Consider the following 22068-nt stretch of genomic DNA (forward strand, 5'->3'; position numbering starts at 1 on the left):
ACCACACTACTTTCCTTGGCGCCGTTCAAAGCAGATGGGCAAGGTTAAGAGTTTGGTTAGCTTATGGATAGAAGTCGCGTGGTTTTCTCTTCAGAATGCAATGCGCTTTCCACTCGGGTACGATCGTTCTCGGACTACCGGGAAGGTTGGTTGTAGTATCGATGGATGCGTTGCTGCAGGTGACCTGTGAGATGGATTCCGAAAAAAAACAAAGAAGTAAGCCAAATTGTATGCTAACCAATTAACATTAATTTATGGTAACAAACGAGACACTACAAATTCAACATTCAATTCACAAGTTGTTTATTTTAAGGGTACTTGACACGTTTAACACGTCCATCGCGATCAATTTTTGTTTTTTCCGCATGACAAGATTAAGCCGTTAATTTACTATATTGATTCCTAATTATTTTTTGCCTACAAATGATAAAAATTGAAGCTAAGGTAACAATATCTCTCTTAAGCAAAATCTGCTTAAGTACTTAGGAGTACTTGAAGGATTATTATATTTTTTAAAAAAAAGAATCGATGCTAAAACAATAATTTCTTTAATAATAATTATATATCAACGAATTTTCAATATAAATTAATATTTTGGTAAGAAAAAATCTGAATAAATGGCTAGTAAAGTTTTGAATTTGGTCGTAAAATTTGTAATTTTTTCAATGTTCACATTAAGTTCGCTTTTATTGAACTCTAGTTTGGTTGGATAATTGTTAGTAAAACCTTACGAAATTTAACGCCCTTCGCAAAGAATGAACAAGGTGAAGTAATTATTGCTTTGTATGAAAATAAAAGACACCTTATAAATTGTTCTAACTATTTTAAATTAAATTTAAATTTTTTTTATTGCATTTATTATAAAATCAGATGAAAAGATTAGGCAATTTTTAAAACAACTTCAAGATATAATAAGAACTAAAAACTTTCAATAAGTTCAAAAGCAATCCGATATTATATTTGAACAACTTCAATAACAAAGAATGTATATCAGCATGCAAATTGCACAAAACCGAATTTTAATGAAAATATTGTTTTGACTATTTAAGATTTACTTTAGAACTTTACACAAAAACGAGGAAAACTTCAATCATAATGAACATTACCAAATATTCTAGCAAAATAGAATAACTCTTCAGGAATTTCATAAATATTTTACATTAAGCTTTACATTTGATCGTTTTTCTGATGTTTAATATATTTTTCAGCTTTGAGTCTAAATTTCCTTGCGAATATTCTACAATGAATTTTTGTCGTTTTGACTGCAACAGCGGTTTAGCTGATCGTCGACTATTTGAAATTGAGCATTGGAGGTGAGGTGAAATCACAGCTCTTGGGGAGCTACCCAGTAAGGATTCAATGTCATTTTTGTCAAGAACACGATAAACAACCCGAGAGCAATAAGCTATCATAATATATCGTAAGCTTCGACTGAATCGAATTTAATATGAAAAAAGTAACTTTACAGCAGCACTTACCATTTACTGGCGATAGAGACACTCGTATTTCAATTTGTTTTCTTAAAACATTTATGATCTCTCCTCAAACATCAAACACACGCGTTAATTCAGCCATTAAAGGCGTCCGTTTTGTATTATTTTTCTTTGCTTTGCACCACTGCACCCAAGTACAATCATTCGAACAAACCTCTCGATCGCACCAGCGGCACTCTGTTGGAAAACGAAAATGATACACACGTTGATTTCGACCCAGCTTTTTGCTCCCAGTTTCAACACATCACACTGCACACGTGGCTGTTTGCTGGGCGACACATCAATGCACACAATTCACCGGAACCACGCACGCGGAATTGGGTGTTTCTTCCTATGCTCTGTATGCACCTCAAGCTCGCCCGAAATGTGCGCCAAATACAGCGATTCCTTCCACCCCAAATACACTCACACAAGCACACGCACACAAGCACACGCACACTGGATTCGGGAATCAATCAAAAGACTGTTGCATCGATTATCTTCCTTCTTCACACCTTCGCGCGACCGGTCAATAAGAATAACAATATCTCACCGTACCGCGAATTCTCTTATCGTGCCTGCAGAGAATCGTGAATATTTACTTTTCTAGCCCGATTCGCACCGGGATTCGCACCGCAACGTTATCAGCGGTGTGCCGAAAAGTGCGGCCGAAAAAAAGAGATGAATCAAAACCTTGTACACGTGTGCACATCCACCGCGCACGTCCCGTTATCACAACAGTTGCGGCCCACCGCTTTGTCTCGTCCGGTTGGGTTTAGCGGCGCGATGTTCATCTATTTTGTCAGTCCCCGTCAATGCGAATTTTATTTGCGAAAAGGTTTAACAAAAAACAAATACTTTGCCCCACTATCTGTATTTACACACCGCTCGGAATTTATTCGGAATGCCTACCAGTGAGGCGTCATGTTCATGTTGGGATTAAGGTGTCTTTGAAGCGTTGATCCGTTTACGCACAAACGATTGTGGCTGTTCTGTGGGTTTTAAACTGTTTTTTTTTTTTCAGCACGTCAGCCAGCGGTTTAAGAAGCTTCTTTCGCAGCCGAACTCACTCGAAAAGTCGACACACTTCGTACACGACACACACGCGCGCTCCGCGATCAGCGATCCTCGATTGGCGGCGAACACTTTGCCCCTTTTTTACCGGCGGCTTTTCAAACTCTTTTCCAACTCTTTTCAACTCCAAGGGACTCGCCCGAATTTGCGCCCTTTTTTTAAAGGATTAGGTTATTCTACGACTGCTGCACACTTTGACCAACACCACGGAGTCGGACGCGTTCCGGAAACGGCGAACGTCGAAACGGTGAAGTGTTTTGTGTTGCGACCGCGAATGGCCCAGGCTCTCTCTACTGCGCGATGCGATGGGAACGATGCTGCGGAACAAACTGCAGTTCGCCAAGTGCATCGACGACACGCAATGCAACAGAGTTGAAGCCCGAATCTCACTATCGTCCGTCTCGCTTGCCCGTCGCCTCGCGGGTTCTCACTCGCTCTCTCGCGGGCACCGACACACACACACCAACAGAGAGCACGTTTCGCTCGCTCTCTCTCGTTCGTTTGTTCGGCCCCATACTCAAAACAACCGCGACTGTGCCTGTGTGACACGGTGTGTCGTGTCCGCGGTGTCCGCGGGGTTCACTTTGGTTTTTGTATGCGTACGCGCGGTTCAGGCGCGTCTAAACACACACGCAAACGTTTAGTGGAGAACAGTTTTCGCGTGCACCTTCGCGTCCTCACGCCCTTTTGCAAGCCCTTCTTCCAGACACAACCGTTGCTGACGACCGAGCACGTGTATGAATGTACGATCGCGTCTCCCCACCAACACACTCAAACACATCAGCTCTGCTCTCACTCTCTCGCTCTCACTTGTCGTTCCTTCTCTTTCTCAAACACTCACACAGTCGCACTACTTCTCAGGGATACTTTATGCGACAACCCCTATTTGCATGTGGGTGGTGGGCGTGCATGAGGGTGGTTGGGCGAGGTGGCGCGCCAATATCAAGTTCAGAAATCAAGGCAGAAGGAGGCAACGGCAAAGCGCGCGGCTGTACGCAATGCACGCGCCAGACCCAGGGAGATCCCTTGGTAGGGCAGGGTGCAAGTGCGAAAGGACAAGTGCGCTTCGGTACAGGATCACATTTCAAGGATTTTAAGAATCTCACACATCGGGTACTGGTAACACTGGCATGAAGGTGTAACATGTGTACATCGAACTGAAGGAACGTTTCACAGCAGAAAGTGTATCATAGCGGGTTTTTCGGACACAGTGCACTTTACCGGGGTAAAATGTTTCAACCCCCGTTAGTACTCATGAGCAACGTTGTATAACAGTCGGCAATAGTTTTGTACGGGGAAATTATGTTTCATAACTTGCTCAAAATAGTGAGAGAATTTTTTAAATATCCTGAAAAATATATTCATCAATATTATTATTTTAAATACTTTGAAAAAGCATTGTTACAAAAGCCGCCATTATGATTGCTGATAGTACAATATAACAGTTATGTAATATATTGTACTAGGAAATTGCATTTCGTTATTTTTTTTTAATTAAATAGCAATCAGAGAATTAATTTACCGTTCAAACATGCGTTCTTTAATCTTATTATGTTTAGGGCAAGTTTGGTAGAAATGTTAAAAATTTAACTTGGGAAAACTAAAATTTGTTACAACAGTATAACAGTTGTAAATACATTTGATTAAGAAACTATCATATTTTCGCATGTAAAGCACCACTCTACTATAACGAAGATTCGAGAATCGTGGCACAAATATAGAAGAAAAATGATTAAAATTTTAATTTAATTGGTTTCACAACGCAATCACCATTCCTTCGATCATTATTTGACGTAAAAAGTGTGGATCTAAAAAGTGTGGAAAGAAAATGTGAGATAATCAAAAATACAACATATTGTAGAACTTGTGCAATATTATATTTGAATTCCTGCGCCAAGTGAGAACTCTCCATTACTTTGTTGATTGTCACTTGTGGTAAGCAAAAGCTTGTATAAGAACACAACAGACATTTCATTAAATTTTACTATAAATTGTCTTATTTCTTCACAAATGAATCCACCAACAAATTTCACATTCCAGAGCTTCCTGCTAGAAATCTTCAAAGTCACATGTATAACAGTTGCAGAATCAATCGGCTGTATAACAGTTTGTGCATCAACAAAACAATGCAACTGCGTATGAACGTTATCACACACCCAAAAAAAAATGGCCATAAAAACGCACGTGTCGTGACCAACAGCCCCTCACACTCATTCAATTGTGGTTGCCACCCGATCGGCACACCTTCGCACACACTAAATTCAATCAAGCGCTACAACCGGAGGATGCCGCCGGACAATATTTGGCGGTTTTCTCTCATGTTTGCGTGCCACAACAGCGCCCACCCGTGGGTCGGCATGAGGGGGGTGTGTGTGTGTGTGGAACATTCCGAAAACATATGTTTTGTTGTTTTGATTTTGGTACTACGGGCCGCTCTAGGGGCCGCAAAACGCAAAACGGCGCTTTATCTGCTGCTTCTCATCTAGCGCAATCGGGCAACGCGCGTTTATGTGTTTTTTTTTGTTTTGCACACAATACACGCAACACACGCATACTGCGATAGCACACTCTCTCTATGTGTGTGTGTTTTTTTTTCTTTGCATACACCAAACCGACCGCTACCATGACAACACGTTCTCCACTACATCAAAAAAACGGGGAAATGCATCCGCACGCTGGTTAAGGGTAGCGCGACTGTGCACGTGGGTGTGTGTATGTGTGTGGGAGGGGAGTGGAGTGGAGTGGAGTGGGGGGGATAAGAGGGTGGCAGAGAGCCGCGCCGCCTGGCATGGGAGAGGAGAGGAGAAGCAAATGAAAACGGAGCAACATTGTTGCATTAATTATAAGGAGCGCGCTCGTGTGTGCGTGAAGTGGCGCGACCCATACACAACACCTTTACCGAAGGGGCTGCCCATCGACCAAAAGGGGTGGTTTGGCAGACTTGGTGGTTGGTGGAGAAGCCCAGTGCGGTTTCGATGCACTTTTTATTATTGAACGACCGAGCGAACGTCTTCGATGCACACCACTGCACGACATTGCGAAGTTCTCGGGAGTGAGAGAGTCGGCGGGGAAGGGAAGGGAAGGGACAGCCCCTCTCTGTAAGCTTCCCTTTTTTCCACTCTCCCCTCCTCCTCCCGCACAACCCCCTTTGGTATTTGGCTTCCGTCTCTCAGGCCGTTGATGCCACACAGAACCACGAGGAACGGAGCAGGTGAAGTGCAAAACCGGCAGACTTGCTTTGCGAAGATGCAGCACAGTTGCAAGCGTTGAATAATCAAATTCTCACTGTAAATGCAATGCCCTTTTCTTCACCCACGGCTTTAAAGTACGTTTGTTTGCGTGCGCCATTGCTTTATTGTTGTTTTTTTTCACACTATCACTGCAAAACCGTGTGTATGTGATGCGGAATGTAAGCGCGGGGTCGATTTCGCGCACGGCATTATTTGAAACACTGCGCCTACTGCGACGTCAACTGCACTCACAGCGGAACCGGTACGGGATGCATTTTACATCCTTCGCAATCCCGTTCGCCCGTTGGTTTGGTTTGGTTTGTTTTTGTCACGATTTGAACGGTCTTTGGAGGGCGCGCTGGGTGTTTTCGTTGGTACCACTTACAAAAACCCCAACCAACAACGGCAACGAGCCAAATGCTCGCGATAAAGACCAGATTCGCGTACGAGCGGCTACGCGGAATTGCGCTGATAAATGTGCAATTACGCACACATACAGGTGGACGCACGCATACATACAGCGCCGCTCACTGGCATCTGAACGGTTGCAAGGGCCGGGAAAGGAAAGTTGTTGTAGGTCAGCACACAGCGCCGTCCAACACGACCAAACGTTTTGGTCGTCGTCCACGTTCGGGGTGCGCAACAAGTTTTTGATATCCTCCCTCGCTGCTGCACCCTGTTCCCCTGGGACTGCACTAGAACCCAACAGCACGCACTACAGACGACGGTCGCCGGTCGAAATTCCGAGCACCACCCCGGGTACGGCCATGTGCGAGAGTTGTGTCTGCCTTGTCTCACCTTTCGGCGGTTGCTTGTGCTCGCGAAGATAACGCGCGTACGCGAAACGGCGAATGCCAAAAAATCACTATCTCCCCAACATTAAACGGCCAGCACACAGCACCGACTGGGGAAGCGAGAGCGAACAGTGTCCGCGAACAGCGTCCGCGAACAGTGTGAACTTTGTGTGTTGGTTTGTTTGTTTGCCTGTGTTTTTTTTTGTGGTGTTTCGCGCAAAGACTGCAACACGGCGCGAGCTCCGCTGCAACACAGTTTTATGCGTAACGATACTACTACCACCATCGCTCTACTGCCACTGTTTGTTGCTGCACGATGTGCATTTTGATGGATCAAACAAACAATTGGTGGTTTGTGAATTATTATTTCAAGTGTAAACAAATTAGCAATTGAAGCTTTTAGCGACACACTGTACGTTACGGCGAATATTTAAATTTACCCCATGTGTTGCTCTGGGTGGAGGACAGTGCGAAAATGCATTTGCTACACCAAAGCCTCAGCGCTGCATGCTGTGCGGTGGTGTGCGTAGAGCAAAGAGTTCCCAAGTAACAGTTCGACGGAAACGAAAATAAAATAACTCTTTATCGTTTTTAACTTATAAGGTGAAGAGAGGCACACTATAAGCATTAATTTTACGCAAAACATTTCATTTGCTTCTTTTTATTGATAAAAAAAATTAATACAAAACAAATCTGGAAAACCGCGCTTAGGAAGCGCCTTATGCTGCGAGTTGTAAAAGCGATTTTTGGATTGTAAATAGGACAGTAAATTAGTGATGATAGTAAACGACATATTAAAAAACAAAGAAGCTGGAAGATCCAATTGGGGAAGCATTATTGTAGGAGATCTATCACAAAATAGATGAAAAGAAAGTAAAACCGATATGTCAAAGAGATACAAAAAGTGAAGCAGAATTGTGCAAACGATTGATGAAATTAATGTCAATTGAACTCAGCTGTTAGCCAGGGTAACAGGATAGAATATATGAGGGCATAGATACGACTCAGTATATTATGAGGTATAAAGCAACTCGGGACTCTCATGGAAGTGTCTTCAATTGAATTCACATCTCATTTACATCATCCAAATTGAAGCTAACCCTGTAATAGTAACAGGTAACACTTTAGAGATCGGAAGCCTTGAAGCTTAACCGTGCGAGTTCCTAGAATTCAATAGTATGGACAACCAAACTCAACCTTCACGCATAATATTACTACGAGTGCATCAACTATCTGACTTATTTCGATTCGCGATTTTGGTCTGCTGCAGAAGTCGATCGCAGTCATCTACCAACCACTTATTCCGGCCTTGCTGGAGGGAGCATCATGCCATTATTTCATATCAGTTTGGCCCTTCACGCAAACGTTTTCAAAGCAGTTGAAGGGCGCTGTGAACCGCTGCTTTAAACACGAGGGTGGTTTTGAAATAATTCATGTTCCTGCTGTGTCTTTACTACTTGCAGCATGAATAATTTCACGGGGCGAATGTATGGTGAAAAACTAATTAGCCCAGATTGAAATATTTCACATCAAACTTCAAGTTGCATACATGCAGGCGCACAGCTTTTACGTCGGTAACAGTGTCATTTTCACATGACTGAATTGGTCAAAATTTTCTTTGCCGGCATCCCTCTATCTTATTTTGAGCCTACCAAGCCTCCTCTGTCTGACGACCTAAAACAGCTTTTTGGATAGGGTCGTCCGGTGTCATTCTCATGATGTGACAAGCCCACCGGAGTGCCTGAGCCCATAGAGCTCATCATTGTAGCGGCTCCATTGTCCTTCCAAAAATACGAGGCCAAAAAACCTTCCATCGAGCATCTTCCACTCGAACGCGGCTAAGAGGGTTTCGTATCAGTTTGAAAGTCCATGTCTCACAGGCGTATGTAAGCACTAGAGCTATATAAGTTCTATATACTCCCAGCTTCGTTCAACTGAAAATTATTCACTAAATCTACTTTACCAACAAATGTACTTATACTTTTGTCATTTTTTTAGAACCTTGAAATCTGTGTTTTAGAAAAAATAAGTCAAAAAGATGAATAAATAATGAGAATGAACAGAAGACAACTACGCAAAAGAAAGGTTGCTGGTGCTGATAGTACTGATAAATAATTTACATATGAATTCTTATTCTTAATAGATTACATCGAATTGCCAAGGTATCATGTAAAGTAAACTTAAAACGAGCTTCTTTAGTTTCTTAAGTGGACGATTAGCGCATGGGTAATGTTCGTCAAGCACTGATACCAGGAGAGCTTCCAACGTAGGAGGATGCTTTTTCCGTGTTGATCGAGACAGAGAACTCACCAAAAATGATCAGTTTTTCCAGCTCTGATACCAGGAGAGCATCCAACGCCGGAGGATGCTTTTTCCGTGTTGATCGAGACAGAGAACTCACCAAAAATGACCAATTTGTCAAGCTCTGATACCAGGAGAGCATTCAACGCAGGAGGATACTTTTTTCCGTGTTGATCGAGACAGAGAACTCACCAAAAATGACCAGTTTGTCAAGCTCTGATACCAGGAGAGCATCCAACGCAGGAGGATGCTTTTTCCGTGTTGATCGAGACAGAGAACTCACCAAAAATGACCAGTTTGTCAAGCTCTGATACCAGGAGAGTATCCAATGCAGGAGGATATTTTTTTCAGTGTTGATCGAGACAGAGAACTCACCAAAAATGACCAGTTTGTCAAGCTCTGATACCAGGAGAGCATTCAACGCAGGAGGATGCTTTTTCCGTGTTGATCGAGACAGAGAACTCACCAAAAATGACCGGTTTGTCAAGCTCTGATACCAGGAGAGCATCCAACGTAGGAGGATGCTTTTTCCGTGTTGATCGAGACAGAGAACTCACAAAAAATGACCAGTTTGTCAAGCTCTGATACCAGGAGAGTATCCAACGCAGGAGGATGCTTTTTCCGTGTTGATCGAGACAGAGAACTCACAAAAAATGACCAGTTTGTCAAGCTCTGATACCAGGAGAGCATCCAACGCAGGAGGATGCTTTTTCCGTGTTGATCGAGACAGAGAACTCACCAAAAATGACCAGTTTGTCAAGCTCTGATACAAGGTGAGCATTCAACGCAGGAGAATGCTTTTTCCGTGTTGATCGAGACAGAGAACTCACCAAAAATGACCAGTTTGTCAAGCTCTGATACCAGGAGAGCATTCAACGCAGGAGGATGCTTTTTCCGTGTTGACCGAGACAGAGAACTCACCAAAAATGACCAGTTTGTCAAACTCTGATACCAGGAGAGTATCCAACGCAGGAGGATGCTTTTTGCGTGTTGATCGAGACAGAGAACTCACCAAAAATGACCAGTTTGTCAAGCTCTGATACCAGGAGAGCATCCAACGCAGGAGGATGCATTTTCCGTGTTGATCGAAACAGAGAACTCACCAAAAATGACCAGTTTGTCAAGCTCTGATACCAGGAGAGCATTCAACGCAGGAGGATGCTTTTTCCGTGTTGATCGAGACAGAGAACTCACCAAAAATGACCAGTTTGTCAAGCTCTGATACCAGGAGAGTATCCAACGCAGGAGGATGCTTTTTCCGTGTTGATCGAGACAGAGAACTCACCAAAAATGACTAGTTTGTCAAGCTCTGATACCAGGAGAGCATCCAACGCAGGAGGATGCATTTTCCGTGTTGATCGAAACAGAGAACTCACCAAAAATGACCAGTTTGTCAAGCTCTGATACCAGGAGAGCATCCAACGCAGGAGGATGCTTTTTCCGTGTCGATCGAGACAGAGAACTCACCAAAAATGACCAGTTTGTCAAGCTCTGATACCAGGAGAGCTTCCAACGCAGGAGGATGCTTTTTCCGTGTCAATCGAGACAGAGAACTCACCAAAAATGACCAGTTTGTCAAGCTCTGATACCAGGAGAGCATTCAACGCAGGAGGATGCTTTTTCCGTGTCAATCGAGACAGAGAACTCACCAAAAATGACCAGTTTGTCAAGCTCTGATACCAGGAGAGCATCCAACGCAGGAGGATGCATTTTTCGTGTTGATCGAGACAGAGAACTCACCAAAAATGACCAGTTTGTCAAGCTCTGATACCAGGAGACCATCCAACGCAGGAGGATGCTTTTTTCCGTGTCGATCGAGACAGAGAACTCACCAAAAATGACCAGTTTGTCAAGCTCTGATACCAGGAGAGCATCCAACGCAGGAGGATGCATTTTCCGTGTTGATCGAAACAGAGAACTCACCAAAAATGACCAGTTTGTCAAGCTCTGATACTAATAGAGCATTCAACGCAGGAGGATGCTTTTTCCGTGTCAATCGAGACAGAGAACTCACCAAAAATGACTAGTTTGTCAAGCTCTGATACCAGGAGAGCTTCCAACGCAGGAGGATGCTTTTTCCGTGTCGATCGAGACAGAGAACTCACCAAAAATGACCAGTTTGTCAAGCTCTGATACCAGGAGAGCATTCAACGCAGGAGGATGCTTTTTCCGTGTCAATCGAGACAGAGAACTCACCAAAAATGACCAGTTTGTCAAGCTCTGATACCAGGAGAGTATCCAATGCAGGAGGATGCTTTTTCCGTGTTGATCGAGACAGAGAACTCACCAAAAATGACCAGTTTGTCAAGCTCTGATACCAGGAGAGCATCCAACGCAGGAGGATGCTTTTTCCGTGTCAATCGAGACAGAGAACTCACCAAAAATGACCAGTTTGTCAAGCTCTGATACCAGGAGAGCTTCCAACGCAGGAGGATGCTTTTTCCGTGTCAATCGAGACAGAGAACTCACCAAAAATGACCAGTTTGTCAACCTCTGATACCAGGAGAGCATTCAACGCAGGAGGATGCTTTTTCCGTGTTGATCGAGACAGAGAATTCATTAAAAATGACCAGTTTGTCAAGCTCTGATACCAGGAGAGCATCCAACGTATGAGGGTGCTTTTTCCGTGTTGATCGAGACAGAGAACTCACCAAAAATGACCAGTTTGTCAAGCTCTGATACCAGGAGAGCATTCAACGCAGTAGGATGCTTTTTTCGTGTTGATCGAGACAGAGAACTCACCAAAAATGACCAGTTTGTCAAGCTTTGATACCAGGAGACCATCCAACGCAGGAGGATACTTTTTTCCGTGTTGATCGAGACAGAGAACTCACCAAAAATGACCAGTTTGTCGAGCTCTGATACCAGGAGAGTATTCAACGCAGGAGGATGCTTTTTCCGTATTAATCGAGACAGAGAACTCACCAAAAATGACCAGTTTGTCAAGCTCTGATACCAGGAGAGCTTCCAACGCAGGAGGATGCTTTTTCCCAGTTGATCGAGACAGAGAACTCACCAAAAATGACCAATTTGTCAAGCTCTGATACCAGGAGAGCATTCAACGCAGGAGGATGCTTTTTCCGTGTCAATCGAGACAGAGAACTCACCAAAAATGACCAGTTTGTCAAGCTCTGATACCAGGAGAGCTTCCAACGCAGGAGGATGCTTTTTCCGTGTCGATCGAGACAGAGAACTCACCAAAAATGACCAATTTGTCAAGCTCTGATACCAGGAGAGCATTCAACGCAGGAGGATGCTTTTTCCGTGTCAATCGAGACAGAGAACTCACCAAAAATGACCAGTTTGTCAAGCTCTGATACCAGGAGAGCTTCCAACGCAGGAGGAAGCTTTTTCCGTGTCGATCGAGACAGAGAACTCACCAAAAATGACCAGTTTGTCAAGCTCTGATACCAGGAGAGTATCCCATGCAGGAGGATGCATTTTCCGTGTTGATCGAGACAGAGAACTCACCAAAAATGACCAGTTGGTCAAGCTCTGATACCAGGAGAGCATCCAACGCAGGAGGATGCTTTTTCCGTGTTGATCGAGACAGAGAACTCACCAAAAATGACCAGTTTGTCAAGCTCTGATACCAGGAGAGCATTCAACGCAGGAGGATGCTTTTTCCGTGTTGATCGAGACAGAGAACTCACCAAAAATGACCAATTTGTCAAGCTCTGATACCAGGAGAGCATTCAACGCAGGAGGATGCTTTTTCCGTGATGATCGAGACAGAGAACTCACCAAAAATGACCAGTTTGTCAAGCTCTGATACCAGGAGAGCATCCAACGCAGGAGGATGCTTTTTCCGTGTTGATCGAGACAGAGAACTCACCAAAAATGACCAGTTTGTCAAGCTCTGATACCAGGAGAGCATTCAACGCAGGAGGATGCTTTTTCCGTGTTGATCGAGACAGAGAACTCACCAAAAATGACCAGTTTGTCAAGCTCTGATACCAGGAGAGCATTCAACGCAGGAGGATGCTTTTTCCGTGTCAATCGAGACAGAGAACTCACCAAAAATGACCAGTTTGTCAAGCTCTGATACCAGGAGAGCTTCCAACGCAGGAGGATGCTTTTTCCGTGTTGATCGAGACAGAGAACTCACCAAAAATGAAAAAATTGGTCAAGCTCTGATACCAGGAGAGCATTCAACGCAGGAGGATGCTTTTTCCGTGTCAATCGAGACAGAGAACTCACCAAAAATGACCAGTTTGTCAAGCTCTGATACCAGGAGAGTATCCAATGCAGGAGGATGCTTTTTCCGTGTTGATCGAGACAGAGAACTCACCAAAAATGACCAGTTTGTCAAGCTCTGATACCAGGAGAGCATCCAACGCAGGAGGATGCTTTTTCCGTGTTGATCGAGACAGAGAACTCACCAAAAATGACCAGTTTGTCAAGCTCTGATACCAGGAGAGCATTCAACGCAGGAGGATGCTTTTTCCGTGTTGATCGAGACAGAGAACTCACCAAAAATGACCAGTTTGTCAAGCTCTGATACCAGGAGAGCATTCAACGCAGGAGGATGCTTTTTCCGTGTTGATCGAGACAGAGAACTCACCAAAAATGACCAATTTGTCAAGCTCTGATACCAGGAGAGCATTCAACGCAGGAGGATGCTTTTTCCGTGTCAATCGAGACAGAGAACTCACCAAAAATGACCAGTTTGTCAAGCTCTGATACCAGGAGAGTATCCAATGCAGGAGGATGCTTTTTCCGTGTTGATCGAGACAGAGAACTCACCAAAAATGACCAGTTGGTCAAGCTCTGATACCAGGAGAGCATCCAACGCAGGAGGATGCTTTTTCCGTGTTGATCGAGACAGAGAACTCACCAAAAATGACCAGTTTGTCAAGCTCTGATACCAGGAGAGCATTCAACGCAGGAGGATGCTTTTTCCGTGTTGATCGAGACAGAGAACTCACCAAAAATGACCAATTTGTCAAGCTCTGATACCAGGAGAGCATTCAACGCAGGAGGATGCTTTTTCCGTGATGATCGAGACAGAGAACTCACCAAAAATGACCAGTTTGTCAAGCTCTGATACCAGGAGAGCATCCAACGCAGGAGGATGCTTTTTCCGTGTTGATCGAGACAGAGAACTCACCAAAAATGACCAGTTTGTCAAGCTCTGATACCAGGAGAGCTTCCAACGCAGGAGGATGCTTTTTCCGTGTCGATCGAGACAGAGAACTCACCAAAAATGACCAATTTGTCAAGCTCTGATACCAGGAGAGCATTCAACGCAGGAGGATGCTTTTTCCGTGTCAATCGAGACAGAGAACTCACCAAAAATGACCAGTTTGTCAAGCTCTGATACCAGGAGAGTATCCAATGCAGGAGGATGCTTTTTCCGTGTTGATCGAGACAGAGAACTCACCAAAAATGACCAGTTGGTCAAGCTCTGATACCAGGAGAGCATCCAACGCAGGAGGATGCTTTTTCCGTGTTGATCGAGACAGAGAACTCACCAAAAATGACCAGTTTGTCAAGCTCTGATACCAGGAGAGCATTCAACGCAGGAGGATGCTTTTTCCGTGTTGATCGAGACAGAGAACTCACCAAAAATGACCAATTTGTCAAGCTCTGATACCAGGAGAGCATTCAACGCAGGAGGATGCTTTTTCCGTGATGATCGAGACAGAGAACTCACCAAAAATGACCAGTTTGTCAAGCTCTGATACCAGGAGAGCATCCAACGCAGGAGGATGCTTTTTCCGTGTTGATCGAGACAGAGAACTCACCAAAAATGACCAGTTTGTCAAGCTCTGATACCAGGAGAGCATTCAACGCAGGAGGATGCTTTTTCCGTGTCGATCGAGACAGAGAACTCACCAAAAATGACCAGTTTGTCAAGCTCTGATACCAGGAGAGCATTCAACGCAGGAGGATGCTTTTTCCGTGTCAATCGAGACAGAGAACTCACCAAAAATGACCAGTTTGTCAAGCTCTGATACCAGGAGAGCTTCCAACGCAGGAGGATGCTTTTTCCGTGTCGATCGAGACAGAGAACTCACCAAAAATGACCAATTTGTCAAGCTCTGATACCAGGAGAGCTTCCAACGCAGGAGGATGCTTTTTCCGTGTCGATCGAGACAGAGAACTCACCAAAAATGACCAGTTTGTCAAGCTCTGATACCAGGAGAGTATCCAATGCAGGAGGATGCTTTTTCCGTGTTGATCGAGACAGAGAACTCACCAAAAATGACCAGTTTGTCAAGCTCTGATACCAGGAGAGCATTCAACGCAGGAGGATGCTTTTTCCGTGTCAATCGAGACAGAGAACTCACCAAAAATGACCAGTTTGTCAAGCTCTGATACCAGGAGAGCTTCCAACGCAGGAGGATGCTTTTTCCGTGTCGATCGAGACAGAGAACTCACCAAAAATGACCAATTTGTCAAGCTCTGATACCAGGAGAACATTCAACGCAGGAGGATGCTTTTTCCGTGTCAATCGAGACAGAGAACTCACCAAAAATGACCAGTTTGTCAAGCTCTGATACCAGGAGAGCTTCCAACGCAGGAGGATGCTTTTTCCGTGTCGATCGAGACAGAGAACTCACCAAAAATGACCAGTTTGTCAAGCTCTGATACCAGGAGAGTATCCAATGCAGGAGGATGCTTTTTCCGTGTTGATCGAGACAGAGAACTCACCAAAAATGACCAGTTTGTCAAGCTCTGATACCAGGAGAGCATCCAACGCAGGAGGATGCTTTTTCCGTGTTGATCGAGACAGAGAACTCATTAAAAATTACCAGTTTGTCAAGCTCTGATACCAGGAGAGCATTCAACGTATGAGGATGCTTTTTCCGTGTTGATCGAGACAGAGAACTCACCAAAAATGACCAGTTTGTCAAGCTCTGATACCAGGAGAGCATCCAACGCAGGAGGATGCTTTTTCCGTGTTGATCGAGACAGAGAACTCACCAAAAATGACCAGTTTGTCAAGCTCTGATACCAGGAGACCATCCAACGCAGGAGGATGCTTTTTCCGTGTTGACCGAGACAGAGAACTCACCAAAAATGACCAGTTTGTCAAGCTCTGATACCAGGAGAACATTCAACGCAGGAGGATGCTTTTTCCGTGTTGATCGAGACAGAGAACTCACCAAAAATGACCAATTTGTCAAGCTCTGATACCAGGAGAGCATTCAACGCAGGAGGATGCTTTTTCCGTGTCAATCGAGACAGAGAACTCACCAAAACTGACCAGTTTGTCAAGCTCTGATACCAGGAGAGCTTCCAACGCAGGAGGATGCTTTTTCCGTGTCGATCGAGACAGAGAACTCACCAAAAATGACCAGTTTGTCAAGCTCTGATACCAGGAGAGCATCCAACGTATGAGGATGCTTTTTCCGTGTTGATCGAGACAGAGAACTCACCAAACATGACCAGTTTGTCAAGCTCTGATACCAGGAGAGCATCAAACGTATGAGGATGCTTTTTCCGTGTTGATCGAGACAGAGAACTCACCAAAAATGACCAGTTTGTCAAGCTCTGATACCAAGAGAGCATTCAACGCAGGAGGATGCTTTTTCCGTGTTGAACGAAACAGAGAACTCACCAAAAATGACCAGTTTGTCAAGCTCTGATACCAGGAGAGTATCCATCGCAGGAGAATGCTTTTTCCCTGTTGATCGAGACAGAGAACTCACCAAAAATGACCAGTTTGTCAAGCTCTGATACCAGGAGAGTATCCAACGCAGGAGGATGCTTTTTCCGTATTGATCGAGACAGAGAACTCACCAAAAATGACCAGTTTGTCAAGCTCGGATACCAGGAGAGCATTCAACGCAGGAGGATGCTTTTTCCGTGTCAATCGAGACAGAGAACTCACCAAAAATGACCAGTTTGTCAAGCTCTGATACCAGGAGAGCATCCAACGCAGGAGGATGCTTTTTCCGTGTTGATCGAGACAGAGAACTCACCAAAAATGACCAGTTTGTCAAGCTCTGATACCAGGAGAACATTCAACGCAGGAGGATGCTTTTTCCGTGTTGACCGAGACAGAGAACTCACCAAAAATGACCAGTTTGTCAAGCTCTGATACCAGGAGAGCATCCAACGCAGGAGGATGCTTTTTCCGTGTTGATCGAGACAGAGAACTCACCAAAAATGACCAGTTTGTCAAGCTCTGATACCAGGAGAGTATCCAACGCAGGAGGATGCTTTTTCCGTATTGATCGAGACAGAGAACTCACCAAAAATGACCAGTTTGTCAAGCTCGGATACCAGGAGAGTATTCAACGCAGGAGGATGCTTTTTCCGTGTCAATCGAGACAGAGAACTCACCAAAAATGACCAGTTTGTCAAGCTCTGATACCAGGAGAGCATCCAACGCAGGAGGATGCTTTTTCCGTGTTGATCGAGACAGAGAACTCACCAAAAATGACCAGTTTGTCAAGCTCTGATACCAGGAGAACAATCAACGCAGGAGGATGCTTTTTCCGTGTTGATCGAGACAGAGACCTCACCAAAAATGACCAGTTTGTCAAGCTCTGATACCAGGAGAGCATCCAACGCAGGAGGATGCATTTTCCGTGTTGATCGAGACAGAGAACTCACCAAAAATGACCAGTTTGTCAAGCTCTGATACCAGGAGAGTATCCAACGCAGGAGGATGCTTTTTCTGTGTTGATCGAGACAGAGAACTCACCAAAAATGACCAGTTTGTCAAGCTCTGATACCAGGAGAGTATCCATCGCAGGAGAATGCTTTTTCCCTGTTGATCGAGACAGAGAACTCACCAAAAATGACCAGTTTGTCAAGCTCTGATACCAGGAGAGTATCCAACGCAGGAGGATGCTTTTTCCGTATTGATCGAGACAGAGAACTCACCAAAAATGACCAGTTTGTCAAGCTCGGATACCAGGAGAGCATTCAACGCAGGAGGATGCTTTTTCCGTGTCAATCGAGACAGAGAACTCACCAAAAATGACCAGTTTGTCAAGCTCTGATACCAGGAGAGCATCCAACGCAGGAGGATGCTTTTTCCGTGTTGATCGAGACAGAGAACTCACCAAAAATGACCAGTTTGTCAAGCTCTGATACCAGGAGAACATTCAACGCAGGAGGATGCTTTTTCCGTGTTGACCGAGACAGAGAACTCACCAAAAATGACCAGTTTGTCAAGCTCTGATACCAGGAGAGCATCCAACGCAGGAGGATGCTTTTTCTGTGTTGATCGAGACAGAGAACTCACCAAAAATGACCAGTTTGTCAAGCTCTGATACCAGGAGAGCTTCCAACGCAGGAGGGTGCTTTTTCCGTGTTGATCGAGACAGAGAACTCACCAAAAATGACCAGTTTGTCAAGCTCTGATACCAGGAGAGTATCCAATGCAGGAGGATGCTTTTTCCGTGTTGATCGAGACAGAGAACTCACCAAAAATGACCAGTTGGTCAAGCTCTGATACCAGGAGAGCATCCAACGCAGGAGGATGCTTTTTCCGTGTTGATCGAGACAGAGAACTCACCAAAAATGACCAGTTTGTCAAGCTCTGATACCAGGAGAGCATTCAACGCAGGAGGATGCTTTTTCCGTGTTGATCGAGACAGAGAACTCACCAAAAATGACCAATTTGTCAAGCTCTGATACCAGGAGAGCTTCCAACGCAGGAGGATGCTTTTTCCGTGTTGATCGAGACAGAGAACTCACCAAAAATGACCAGTTTGTCAAGCTCTGATACCAGGAGAGCATCCAACGCAGGAGGATGCTTTTTCCGTGTTGATCGAGACAGAGAACTCACCAAAAATGACCAGTTTGTCAAGCTCTGATACCAGGAGAGCATTCAACGCAGGAGGATGCTTTTTTCCGTGTTGATCGAGACAGAGAACTCACCAAAAATGACCAGTTTGTCAAGCTCGGATACCAGGAGAGCATTCAACGCAGGAGGATGCTTTTTGCGTGTTGATCGAGACAGAGAACTCACCAAAAATGACCAGTTTGTCAAGCTCTGATACCAGGAGAGCATCCAACGCAGGAGGATGCTTTTTCCGTGTTGATCGAGACAGAGAACTCACCAAAAATGACCAGTTTGTCAAGCTCTGTTACCACGAGAGTATCCAACGCAGGAGGATGCATTTTCTGTATTGATCGAGACAGAGAACTCACCAAAACTGACCAGTTTGTCAAGCTCTGATACCAGGAGAGCTTCCAACGCAGGAGGATGCTTTTTCCGTGTCGATCGAGACAGAGAACTCACCAAAAATGACCAGTTTGTCAAGCTCTGATACCAGGAGAGCATCCAACGTATGAGGATGCTTTTTCCGTGTTGATCGAGACAGAGAACTCACCAAACATGACCAGTTTGTCAAGCTCTGATACCAGGAGAGCATCAAACGTATGAGGATGCTTTTTCCGTGTTGATCGAGACAGAGAACTCACCAAAAATGACCAGTTTGTCAAGCTCTGATACCAAGAGAGCATTCAACGCAGGAGGATGCTTTTTCCGTGTTGAACGAAACAGAGAACTCACCAAAAATGACCAGTTTGTCAAGCTCTGATACCAGGAGAGTATCCATCGCAGGAGAATGCTTTTTCCCTGTTGATCGAGACAGAGAACTCACCAAAAATGACCAGTTTGTCAAGCTCTGATACCAGGAGAGCATTCAACGCAGGAGGATGCTTTTTTCCGTGTTGATCGAGACAGAGAACTCACCAAAAATGACCAGTTTGTCAAGCTCGGATACCAGGAGAGCATTCAACGCAGGAGGATGCTTTTTGCGTGTTGATCGAGACAGAGAACTCACCAAAAATGACCAGTTTGTCAAGCTCTGATACCAGGAGAGCATCCAACGCAGGAGGATGCTTTTTCCGTGTTGATCGAGACAGAGAACTCACCAAAAATGACCAGTTTGTCAAGCTCTGTTACCACGAGAGTATCCAACGCAGGAGGATGCATTTTCTGTATTGATCGAGACAGAGAACTCACCAAAACTGACCAGTTTGTCAAGCTCTGATACCAGGAGAGTATCCAACGCAGGAGGATGCATTTTCTGTATTGATCGAGACAGAGAACTCACCAAAACTGACCAGTTTGTCAAGCTCTGATACCAGGAGAGCTTCCAACGCAGGAGGATGCTTTTTCCGTGTCGATCGAGACAGAGAACTCACCAAAAATGACCAGTTTGTCAAGCTCTGATACCAGGAGAGCATCCAACGTATGAGGATGCTTTTTCCGTGTTGATCGAGACAGAGAACTCACCAAACATGACCAGTTTGTCAAGCTCTGATACCAGGAGAGCATCAAACGTATGAGGATGCTTTTTCCCTGTTGATCGAGACAGAGAACTCACCAAAAATGACCAGTTTGTCAAGCTCTGATACCAGGAGAGCATTCAACGCAGGAGGATGCTTTTTTCCGTGTTGATCGAGACAGAGAACTCACCAAAAATGACCAGTTTGTCAAGCTCGGATACCAGGAGAGCATTCAACGCAGGAGGATGCTTTTTTCCGTGTTGATCGAGACAGAGAACTCACCAAAAATGACCAGTTTGTCAAGCTCGGATACCAGGAGAGCATTCAACGCAGGAGGATGCTTTTTGCGTGTTGATCGAGACAGAGAACTCACCAAAAATGACCAGTTTGTCAAGCTCTGATACCAGGAGAGTACCCAACGCAGGAGGATGCTTTTTCCGTGTTGATCGAGACAGAGAACTCACCAAAAATGACCAGTTTGTCAAGCTCTGTTACCACGAGAGTATCCAACGCAGGAGGATGCATTTTCTGTATTGATCGAGACAGAGAACTCACCAAAACTGACCAGTTTGTCAAGCTCTGATACCAGGAGAGCTTCCAACGCAGGAGGATGCTTTTTCCGTGTCGATCGAGACAGAGAACTCACCAAAAATGACCAGTTTGTCAAGCTCTGATACCAGGAGAGCATCAAACGTATGAGGATGCTTTTTCCCTGTTGATCGAGACAGAGAACTCACCAAAAATGACCAGTTTGTCAAGCTCTGATACCAGGAGAGCATCCAACGTATGAGGATGCTTTTTCCGTGTTGATCGAGACAGAGAACTCACCAAACATGACCAGTTTGTCAAGCTCTGATACCAGGAGAGCTTCCAACGCAGGAGGATGCTTTTTCCGTGTCGATCGAGACAGAGAACTCACCAAAAATGACCAGTTTGTCAAGCTCTGATACCAGGAGAGCATCCAACGTATGAGGATGCTTTTTCCGTGTTGATCGAGACAGAGAACTCACCAAAAATGACCAGTTTGTCAAGCTCTGATACCAGGAGAGTATCCATCGCAGGAGAATGCTTTTTCCCTGTTGATCGAGACAGAGAACTCACCAAAAATGACCAGTTTGTCAAGCTCTGATACCAGGAGAGCATTCAACGCAGGAGGATGCTTTTTTCCGTGTTGATCGAGACAGAGAACTCACCAAAAATGACCAGTTTGTCAAGCTCGGATACCAGGAGAGCATTCAACGCAGGAGGATGCTTTTTTCCGTGTTGATCGAGACAGAGAACTCACCAAAAATGACCAGTTTGTCAAGCTCGGATACCAGGAGAGCATTCAACGCAGGAGGATGCTTTTTGCGTGTTGATCGAGACAGAGAACTCACCAAAAATGACCAGTTTGTCAAGCTCTGATACCAGGAGAGCATCCAACGCAGGAGGATGCTTTTTCCGTGTTGATCGAGACAGAGAACTCACCAAAAATGACCAGTTTGTCAAGCTCTGTTACCACGAGAGTATCCAACGCAGGAGGATGCATTTTCTGTATTGATCGAGACAGAGAACTCACCAAAACTGACCAGTTTGTCAAGCTCTGATACCAGGAGAGCTTCCAACGCAGGAGGATGCTTTTTCCGTGTCGATCGAGACAGAGAACTCACCAAAAATGACCAGTTTGTCAAGCTCTGATACCAGGAGAGCATCCAACGTATGAGGATGCTTTTTCCGTGTTGATCGAGACAGAGAACTCACCAAACATGACCAGTTTGTCAAGCTCTGATACCAGGAGAGTATCCATCGCAGGAGAATGCTTTTTCCCTGTTGATCGAGACAGAGAACTCACCAAAACTGACCAGTTTGTCAAGCTCTGATACCAAGAGAGCATTCAACGCAGGAGGATGCTTTTTCCGTGTTGAACGAAACAGAGAACTCACCAAAAATGACCAGTTTGTCAAGCTCTGATACCAGGAGAGTATCCATCGCAGGAGAATGCTTTTTCCCTGTTGA

General features: G+C 44.8%; 1 long non-coding RNA gene across 1 annotated transcript; it reads right to left on the reverse strand.

The window, feature by feature from the left end:
• Positions 1-54: 54 nt before the first annotated feature.
• On the reverse strand, positions 55-6652 carry LOC128298414 (uncharacterized). Its single transcript, XR_008287265.1, has 3 exons — positions 6575-6652; positions 1479-1670; positions 55-184 (listed from the first exon to the last, which is right to left on the reverse strand). It is a non-coding gene; the product is annotated as an uncharacterized LOC128298414 (long non-coding RNA).
• Between the last annotated feature and the right edge of the window lie 15416 nt (positions 6653-22068).

Source organism: Anopheles moucheti, chromosome 2 (assembly GCF_943734755.1).
Source record: "Anopheles moucheti chromosome 2, idAnoMoucSN_F20_07, whole genome shotgun sequence".
Taxonomy (NCBI): Eukaryota; Metazoa; Arthropoda; class Insecta; order Diptera; family Culicidae; genus Anopheles; species Anopheles moucheti.